Here is a 9,701-nt window from a genome sequence, read left to right on the forward strand (position 1 = left end):
AGAGGGGGTAGGAAATGTGGGCTCTGATTGAGTTTTGAGGAATATTGGTTAGGTATTTTGTAGAATGACTCTCATTTTGGGTTTGTATGGTGTTTTTCTCACAATTACATTAGAGTTACGAGTTTTTCTTTTTCCATTCTCCATTCTTTAGAAGTAAGTCACTAACTCTAGCCCACACTCATGGTGGAGGAAATTAATTAGGTTCCATCTCCTGGAGAGGGTAGCATCTACATAAATTCTTTGAAATTCTTCTAAAGGGAAAAATATTTTAATTTCTTTTTTCCTCCATTTTCAACCATTTATTTATATCAATATGAACTCATATATATTTATTTTGTCTTTTGAGTTATAGTATAACACCATGCCATCTCTTTTTAATTTAAGTGAAATCATTTTCTGTGCATAGAATTTTTTTTTAAGAGACTTTAAGTTTTGGAGCAGTTTTAGGTTCACAGTAAAACGGAACAGAAGGTACATAGCTTTGTCCATAACCAACAACCCCTACAGATGGGTAATAGACAAAGCTGTGTACCTTCTGATATTGACACATCATTATACGGTGATGACATATCATTATATCCAGAATCCATAATTTACATTATGCTCTTGGCATTGTACATTCTATGGTTTGGGACAAATGAATAATTTGTCCATGAATCCACTATCATAATATCTTAGAGTACTTTACCCTAAAAATCCTCTGTGTTGCACCTATTCAGTTCTCCCTTCCCTCTAGTCCCTGGCAACTACTGATCTTTTAACCATCTCCATAGTTTTCTTTTTCAGGATGTCATATAATTGAAATCATAAGGTGTGTAGCCTTTTCAGATTTACTTCTTTCACTTAGTAACACACATTTAAGTCTCTTCCATGTTCTTTTGTGGCTTGATAACTCATTTCTTTTAGCACGGAATAATATTCCAGTGTCTGGATGCACTACAGTTTATCCAGTCACCTACTGAAGGACATCTTGATTTGCTTCCAAGTTTTGGTAATTATGAATACAGGTGCTATAATTATTTGTGTGCAGGTTTTTGTGTGGACATAAGTTTTCAACTCCTTTGGGTAAATACTTAGCAGCACAAGCTGTGGATTTTATGGTAAGAGTATATTTAGTTGTGTAAGAAATTGACAAACTGTCTTCTAAATTGGATTTTTGCATTCCCATCAGCAAAGAGCAAGTGTTCCTGTTGCTCTACATCCTCTCCAGCATTTGTTTTTGTCAATGTTCCAGATTTTGACTATTCTAATAAATCTGCAGTGGTAGCTCATTGTCATTTTAATAGGCATTTTGATGATGACATATGATGTGGAGCATTTTTTCATATGCTTATTTTCCATCTTTATATCTCCATTGGTGAAGTGTCAAAGTCTTTGGCCCATTTTTTAAAAAATGAGGTTGTTTGTTTTCTTATTGTTGAGTTTTAAGGGATCTTTGTATATTTTGGATAACAGTTCTTTATCAGATAATGTCTTCCACAAATAATTTCTCCCAATCTTTAGCTAGTTTCTTAATCTCTTGACAGTATCTTTCATGTAGCAGAAATTTTCTATTTTAATGATGTTAGCTTATTAATTCTTCCTTTCATGAACTGTACCTTTGGTGTTGCAACTAAAAAATTACTCCAAACCCAAGATTGTCTAGATTTTTTCCTATACTATCTTCTAAACGTTTTATAGGTTTATGCATAGGTCTGTATCCATTTTTAGTTAATTTTCATAAAGGGTATAAGGTCTGTGTCTAGATTTATTTACTTTTTTGCATTTGGACATCCAGTTGTTCCAGCACCATTTCTGTCTTGGTTATTGACTGTAGCTTTATAGTATGACATGAAGTCAATTAGTGACTATCCTCCAGCTTTGTTCTTCTCCTTCAATATTGTGCTGACTATTCTGGATCTTTTGTGTCTCCATATAAACTTTAAGATAAGTTTGTCAATATCCACACAAATAACTTGCTGGGATTTTTATTGAGATCACACTGAATCTATAGATCAATTGAGCCGTCCTATCCATGAACACAGAATAGCTCTCCATTTATTTAGTTGCCCTTTGGTTTATTTCATCAGAGTTTTGTCATTTCCCTCATATAGATCTTGTACATATTTTGTTATATATATACCTAAGTATTTCATTTTGAGGTATGCTAATGTAAATGGTATTATGTTTTTAATTTCAAATTATATTTATTGTTGATACATAGAAAAGTGACTGACTTTTGTGTTCTAACTTTGTATCCTGCAAGTACCAGGAGGTTGGTTTGGTTTTTTTTTTTTTTGGTTTTTTTTGGTCAATTGTCTTAGATTTTCTACACAATCATGTTATCTGAGAACAAAGACAGGTGTGGTTTTTTTTCCCCCTTCTCCATTTGTGCACCTTTTATTTCCTTTCTTGTCTTATATTAGCCAGGACTTTCAGCACAATGTTGAAAAGCAGTGCTGAGAGGGGACGTCTTTGTCTTGTTCCTGATCTTGGTAAGAAAGTTTCAAGTTTCCAACTTGAAGAAACTTGAAGTATGATGTTAGCTGTAGGGCTTTTGTAGACATTTTTAAATCAAGTTAAGGAAGTTCCCCTCTATTCTAGTTTACTGAGTTTTTCATTATGAATACGTGTTGGATTTTGTCAGATGCTTTTTCTGTCCATATTGATATAATCATGTGATTTTTCTTCTTTAGCCTGTTGATGTGATGGATTACATAAATTGATTCTCAAATGTTGAACTAGCCTTGCACACCTGGGATAAATTCTGCTTCATTGTGGTGTATAATTCTTTTTATACATTGTTGGATTCAATTTGCTAAAATTTTGTTGAGGATTTTTGATCTATGTTCATGACAGATACTGGTCTGTAATTTTCTTTTCTTGTCTTTGTTTGGTTTTGGTATTAGGGTAATGCTGGCCTCAAAGAATGAGCTAGAAAATATTCCCTGTCATCTTATATTTTGAAAGAAATTATAGGTAACTGGTATAATTTCTTCCTTAAATATTGGTAGAATTTACCAGTGAACCTATCTGGGCCTGGCATTTTCTGTTTTGGAAAGTTATTAATTATTGCTTCAATTTCTTTAAGAGATATAGGCCTATTTAGAGTGTCTACTTCTTCTCGTGTGGGTTTGGCAGATAAGGTTTTCCAAGGGATTCGTTCATTTCATCTAGGTTATTAAATTTGTGGGCATAGAGTTGTTCATATTATGCCTTTATAATCTTTTTAACGTTCATGGGATCTGTGGTGATGTCCCTTTTTTATTTCTGATATTAATATTTTGTGTTCTCTTTTTTGTAATTAGTTTGACTAGAGGCTTAATAATTTTATTAATCTTTTCAAATAATCAGCTTTTGGTTTTGCTAATTCTATTGATTTCCCACTTTTAATTTAGTTAATTTCTGCACAAATTTTTTATTCCTTTTTTCTACTTTGGATTTAATTTGGTATTTTTTCTAGTTTCCTATAGTGAAAGCTTAGATGATTGATTTTAGATCTTTTCTTCTATTATAATATATGCATTTATGCTACAAATTTCCCTCTAAGCATCACTTTTGCTACATCCCACAAATTTTGATTTTGTTTTCATTTTCATTCTGAACCTTTTTGATTCACGTAATCTGTAATGTACATTTCTATATCACCCTAAGTAGATCTATTCCACTTTAACTGGTATATAATATTACATTATATGGCTATTTCATATTTTACTTATTTAGTGCTATTTTATAAGATCCTTAAGTTGTTTTAATTTTTATTCTTATTCAAACAATGCTCAATAAAATATCTGTGTATATCTTTATATATTGCAGGATTATATCAATAAGATAAATTCCTAACGTTGGAATTGCTTAGTCAACTGATACATATATTTTCCAATGTGATAAATATTGTCTAATTGTTTTGCAAAAGTGTTGCACCAGTTAATACTCATGATGAGCTTTCAATAGGTCATTGCTTTTGTAGGAGGAGATCCACTCTCCTTTTTTAATTGCAAAGCATAGTCACCTTACCTAATTACAGCAGGATGTCATACCTGTATATTTTGCTAGAAACACATTAACCTAGAGATGTGTGACTTAAATGTTAATCTTAGGTGTTGATATGCTCTGATGAGTAAGAAATTGATAAAAGCTAGAGACAAAATGGGAGAAATAACTTGAGGCTTGCTGTAACAGTAACAGAAAATAAAAATCAAGAGAAAAACAGTTAGGGGGGGATAAAGCAAAACATAAACAAAAAAGAGGGAAGGGGAGAGTGAAGACCACAGAGATGTGGTTAATCAACAACAGGATGTGACAAACTGGGGAGCTGACCAATATTCTTAACATAAGATTTTGAGAAAAATAGAGCTCACAGGGTAGACTTAAACCTGGGAATCATTCTTCATATTTACCCAAAGAGACCTATGGCACTAGCGAGTATTTGTTTTCTCAGGTACTAGTGATTCAAAGACAGGGAGATAAAAAGGGGAAAATTAAGATCAAAAGCCTAACTTATTTTATGCAAGAGATAGTTGAATTCTAAAATTTTTGTTTTTTGTTTTTTTACCCTCTCATAGGCCTAGCTTTAGGATTTCTTTCACCATAAATTCTTTCATAGATGGGATCCCTGTCTGCTACAGCAGATGCTACCCCTGAGAGACTTGAAGTGACCTCTACCTCACACATGAGAGGAAAGACTCTTCTGTTTACTTCTTGGGGAATGTAGTGATTCAGGACTGTAGTGTTTCCTCTTGGAGTCTCTCTTAGAGGTTTTCCTATTGTTTTTGCTCTAAGCAGAGTTCCCACATTCACACTCCCCCAACCCCCTCCACAGCACAATCAATATTAACTCATTCGTAACAGAGGAGCAGCCTCTTTTCCAATCACAGTTCTGCTGACTTGTTTGGGATTGGTTTGGGTTGAGTCACTAAGAGACATATTAGATTAAGGCACTGGTCTTTTTAATAATAATATAGAATCTCCACACCTCTCAAATAGACCTCAAGTTTAGGAGTCATTTATTTTCATTACCCTCTCTTCATGGGAAAAATTGAGGACCCCGTTTATTTATTTAGAACAACAATAAGCTGAATCACTGTTGCTATTTAACATCTTACTTTTTAGAAAATATCCTTTGTTGTGCCTGAAGGCAATGCTGCAAAGGAAACAACCATTTTAAAAATAGGAAAGATAAATTAAATAATACCAATTTACAAACAAATTTAAAATCAAAACAACCCCCGCTACACACTCTTCTTGGTCAGCTCTGCCTCAGCCTAAGAGATCAGTAGGTAAACAACATTTTGTTACCTCTGTTTGCACACATGGATCATCAGGTGAGAGGGGTGGGTGTTTGGGAGGAGTTGGGGAGAGGGGTGAAACAATATTTTTGCACCAAATAACTTGGACTCTCCAGTTTGTAGTTAGTTTATAATAAGTTTGTGATCCATGGACCTTTGTAACTTAAGGAACCATAATGACAATTCCAAAGGCTACATTAATTCCTTTTTAAAATAAAAGAAGGAGGGTCTGCTGAGAGTGGATGTTAGGAACTAAGCTATTTCCATTACCCTATTTTAAGTAAACCGCTAGCTAGAAGGCCCGTGTACCGGCTACTACTAACTCCCAACTACAGAAAGTCATTTGCAATGAGCTTTCCATACCTCTTTGGGTGGGAAATGTACTATTGCTTCTCTTCTTAGCGAGGCTATCAAGAAACACACTTCAAAAAATTCCCATGGGACACATAATCATTCTCTCAAAATAGCAATTTGGCTGTAGCAGCCTTCTTCCCATTCAGCTAAGCAAGTGTGTGAATGGTAATGGAGACAGCTAATGCCTTTTGGTTTTGCTGTGGGCAGGGGAATCTTACCATCATATGTAATTAGTAAGAACTACAAGAAAAAGACAATTGTTATAGAAGTCACACTGAAAATACTCTAACAAGTAGTCTAAGCAACATTCATTGAGCTCCATTGGGGGTGGGGAAAGGGGGGTAATTTTCTGGTGTTAAGAATGTCATAAGATTGCCAGGGTAGTAAATGAGTGGGACTTGACAAAGGCCTTTGGAAGGAGAGGGGGCAATCCCACGAGAAAATGACAGGTGATGTTTTATTTCCATGGTCCTTTTTTACTTGCCAGTTCTTTCTTCTCAGTAACACAACTGATGTTCCCCTTCCCCCAACAACGACGACAATAAAATAAATTTTTAAAAGATTCTCAATATGAGTCATGGAATTACCCTTTGTGGACCAGGAAGTTCTCTTCAGGCTCTCACCTGCTAAACTATGGCAGAAGTTTGGAACCTTTGATTGTGCAAAGGTTTCAAAAATCCACAGCACAGCTCTCCTCCTGCTGGGCTATGAATGGGGAGACAAGGGACCAGTACCAGTGAAGGACATCCGGAAGAGGAAGTGGATGAAGGCTCTGCCACTGGCCAAAATCGGGTTGCACCTCTTCTCCCATGCTCCCCATACAAGCCCCTACAATGACATTCTCCTGGAAGCCCATTTTCATTGCTGCCTCCAGGCCCTTGCTCTCCTTTTTGTCTGGGACTACCTGGGAGCCCTTATTCTAAACCCATCCTAGTCTGATTTGAACTCATTTTTCAAGGACCCACCTCTTTCTGGTTTATAGGCCATTTTCTCTAATTTCAGCCCACACTGCACTCTCCTTTCTCTGAATTCTTGTAGCACTTATAATCTCTATAATTATAATAACAACAATATTTTTGTTATTTATCAAGTACTCACTAAATGTCAGGTCCTATGCTAAGTAGTTTACATTATCTTTTATTTAATTTTCACAGCTATCCCAACCCATGTTACATTTGAGAAAACCATGGTTATGTAGCTAGTAAGTGGCAGCATGGGATTTGAACCCAGGTCCATCACTGGTAAAGCCTGTGTCCTTCCCCGTGGTCCGTATTTCATTTTTTGGGCTACCTCACAATATACTTGCACTGCATCCTTTTTATATATTTTATATTTCATTCCATGTGCTTGTGCCTCATCTTCACAACAGAATTTATGCCTCTGATGAATGGGGTTACTTATTAGATGTGTGTTTACTGTCCATTTTGTCAAGCATGGGATCAAGCATTTAGTAGGTGCCTAATATTTGTGATTGGATATAGCATGAATAGACATGCATCATTCTTCGAAGCTCTCAACGGGCTTTATAAGAACAATCACACCAGACGATGGTGCATGGAGGAGGGGAGCAGTGTAGTGGTCGCATGTGAAAAGGGTCCCTGAATAGCCAATAAACCATCTTACTCAGGTTCACTGTGATCCCCTTAACCTCTCAGTAATAGGCAAGGCCATGTGAAGCCTGGCACAGATAGAGTATCAGAGAAATCCCAAGAGATGCAGCACCCCTGCCACAAAAGCAGTGTGGCTGTGGCAATCATTGTTCCTGAAGCTTCTCTGAGGATCCAAGATCACTTCAGCCAATCAGCTCCAGGATAGAAAGAACTTCAGGGTTTTTCTGGGCTTCCTTGCCAAGCTTTAAATAGCTTAGTTACATCATTGAGAACCAGTGCCAAATGAAAGTCTTTCTGATTGACCTGCTATTAGGAGGCCACTGCATTATAAACCATCAAACTTTAGCCATAAAATAATTTCAAATGCAGTGTCAAGAGAAGAGTTCCAATATGTAATAAATAAAAGTTAGAAGATGTGTAAAAATTAAAGGGTGGGTCAACTGGTTCAAATGGCATACAAATTTAATGTGAGTGTCACAGTCTAATGGAAAAAACAGCATCTCAGGATCCAAGGGGGTTCACATCTGTTTCAGCTTTGCCCTTCATATAACCTCAGCCATGTTACTTCATCTTACTGTGCCTCAGTCTTCTCAGCTGCATAACAAAGACTGCGAATTCATTGATTCTCAAATTACATGCTAGACATCATCTGAGGTTCACATGACGGCATAAGCTTCCTTTCCCAAACCTCATGTAAATACACACCATATGTTTCTAAAAAGTTCACTGTATACACACCTCTATTACAAAAGTATATCACTCAGCAAGTTCTGTCAAGGTAACGAGCTCCATTTTAAAGAAAAAAGAAAGGGAAGGAAGAATCATGTCCAGGGTCACAGAAAATAAGGCCAGAAACATACAGAAACAAGTTCCAGATATACAATCTGCTGCTTATCCATGGAGCCATGCTACTTTCCTTTAAGAAGAGAGCACTTAAAAGAATAAGGTTCTACCTCTATTCTCATCAAGGAGAGCAACACCTTTGTAATGACTTCTCAAGTGACTTGAGAAAAATACTTTCTTATCACAATTTCCATGTATATTCAAAATTACCATAATTCCCATGTCAATTCAAAATTAGAAAAAATATTAACACCTTTTCTTAACTGTACAGATGCCAGGGGAACAGAGTCCAAGACTCATTGTAGAGGGAAAAAACCCAAGGTTCTCACAGAATCTCCATCCCCAGCCCGCTTGGCCAGAGTTTCCTTTTTAAATTCTTACGTCTCTATCTCTCACGGGTCTCCTCTTCCTCTTTTCCTCTTGTCACACTATCTGCTATCTTTCCTGGCCACCTCTAAAAGCCAACACCCTCATCCTTTCCCCTTTCTTTGCTTGTTGCATCTAGCTGTTAAGGGGCTCAGAAACAAGAGGCCAAAGCCTGTTAAAATCAGAAATAAAGCTACATAACTAGAGAAGACCTGAGCTGCCTCCCTGAGAGAAGCACACAAGTGTGACATCCGCTAGTTGCTAAGCCCTTGTCTGTCACAGACAGTGGTAGAGGTCTCTCTTTCAGAGTAAAGAAGCCTAGCTGAATTTAGAAAGCAGCATCATTTGGGCTCTTGACTTTGGGAGAAGGAGTCCCTCTGATATGACACACCAGTTAATTCTTATTCCACAAAAACTGTAACCATAGCGCAGTTAAAGCACGATAGTGGGAACAGGTAATGAATAGGGTCACTTTCCTGAGTGACATCTCCACTAAGATCTTTCATCATATCAGCCATCTGTGACCCAGCCAAGCAGCATTTACCAGGTTAGTCCTATATAAGAAATAATAGGAGGTGGGGATGGGCATTTGAGCTTGGCAAAGTTGTAATCCAATCTTTTGGACTTTGAACATAAATGGGACAAAGTCCTACAGAGACCACAATGGGTGTTAGGGAATAAAATGGCACATTTCTCAAAGAAACAGCTAGAAAGGAAGCATCCCAAGCTACGTCCTGAAAGACTCTACCCTCTGGGACTAAATTACAGTCATCAGAACCTTTATCTTAGAAGCAAATTGTTCACTGTACTTACCCTACGAGGACCCTCATTGGTATCTGTTTCTCAACTTCACCCATGAGTTACTCCCTTCAGGAAGGCTTCCATACACTCCTTCCCACCTTGTACTAGATGCCTCTCCTCTGACGCACAACACCCTGTCACACTTCTGACCAACTTACACACACACACACTGTACTATAATTATATGCTTTTCTTCATCTGTAGGCTCCAGGTCCAGTAGGACAAGGCCTGCATCTTTTGGCTCATAACTTTAGCACCCTTATATGTGCCTTGTGCATAGTACATGTTCACTATATGTTTGAATGAATGAGTACATGAATCTTTGTATCTTCTATAATACAGTTCTCCTTCCACCAAAGCATTCATCTTGGTACCTTCCCATCATGAGGCCAGGGTAGGGCTTTGTGACATCACTCTAAGATAAGATAAAAGCACAAGAATAGGTTGTTCTTAGCAGAGA

At 37.0% G+C, this 9,701-nt stretch overlaps 1 long non-coding RNA gene across 2 annotated transcripts in view; it reads right to left on the bottom strand.

Moving 5' to 3' along the window:
- LOC110743472 overlaps positions 1–9,701 on the bottom strand; it is a 208,942-nt gene that overhangs the window by 17,794 nt on the left and 181,447 nt on the right. The window lies entirely within an intron of this gene.

Source organism: Papio anubis, chromosome 5 (assembly GCF_008728515.1).
Source record: "Papio anubis isolate 15944 chromosome 5, Panubis1.0, whole genome shotgun sequence".
Lineage (NCBI taxonomy): Eukaryota > Metazoa > Chordata > Mammalia > Primates > Cercopithecidae > Papio > Papio anubis.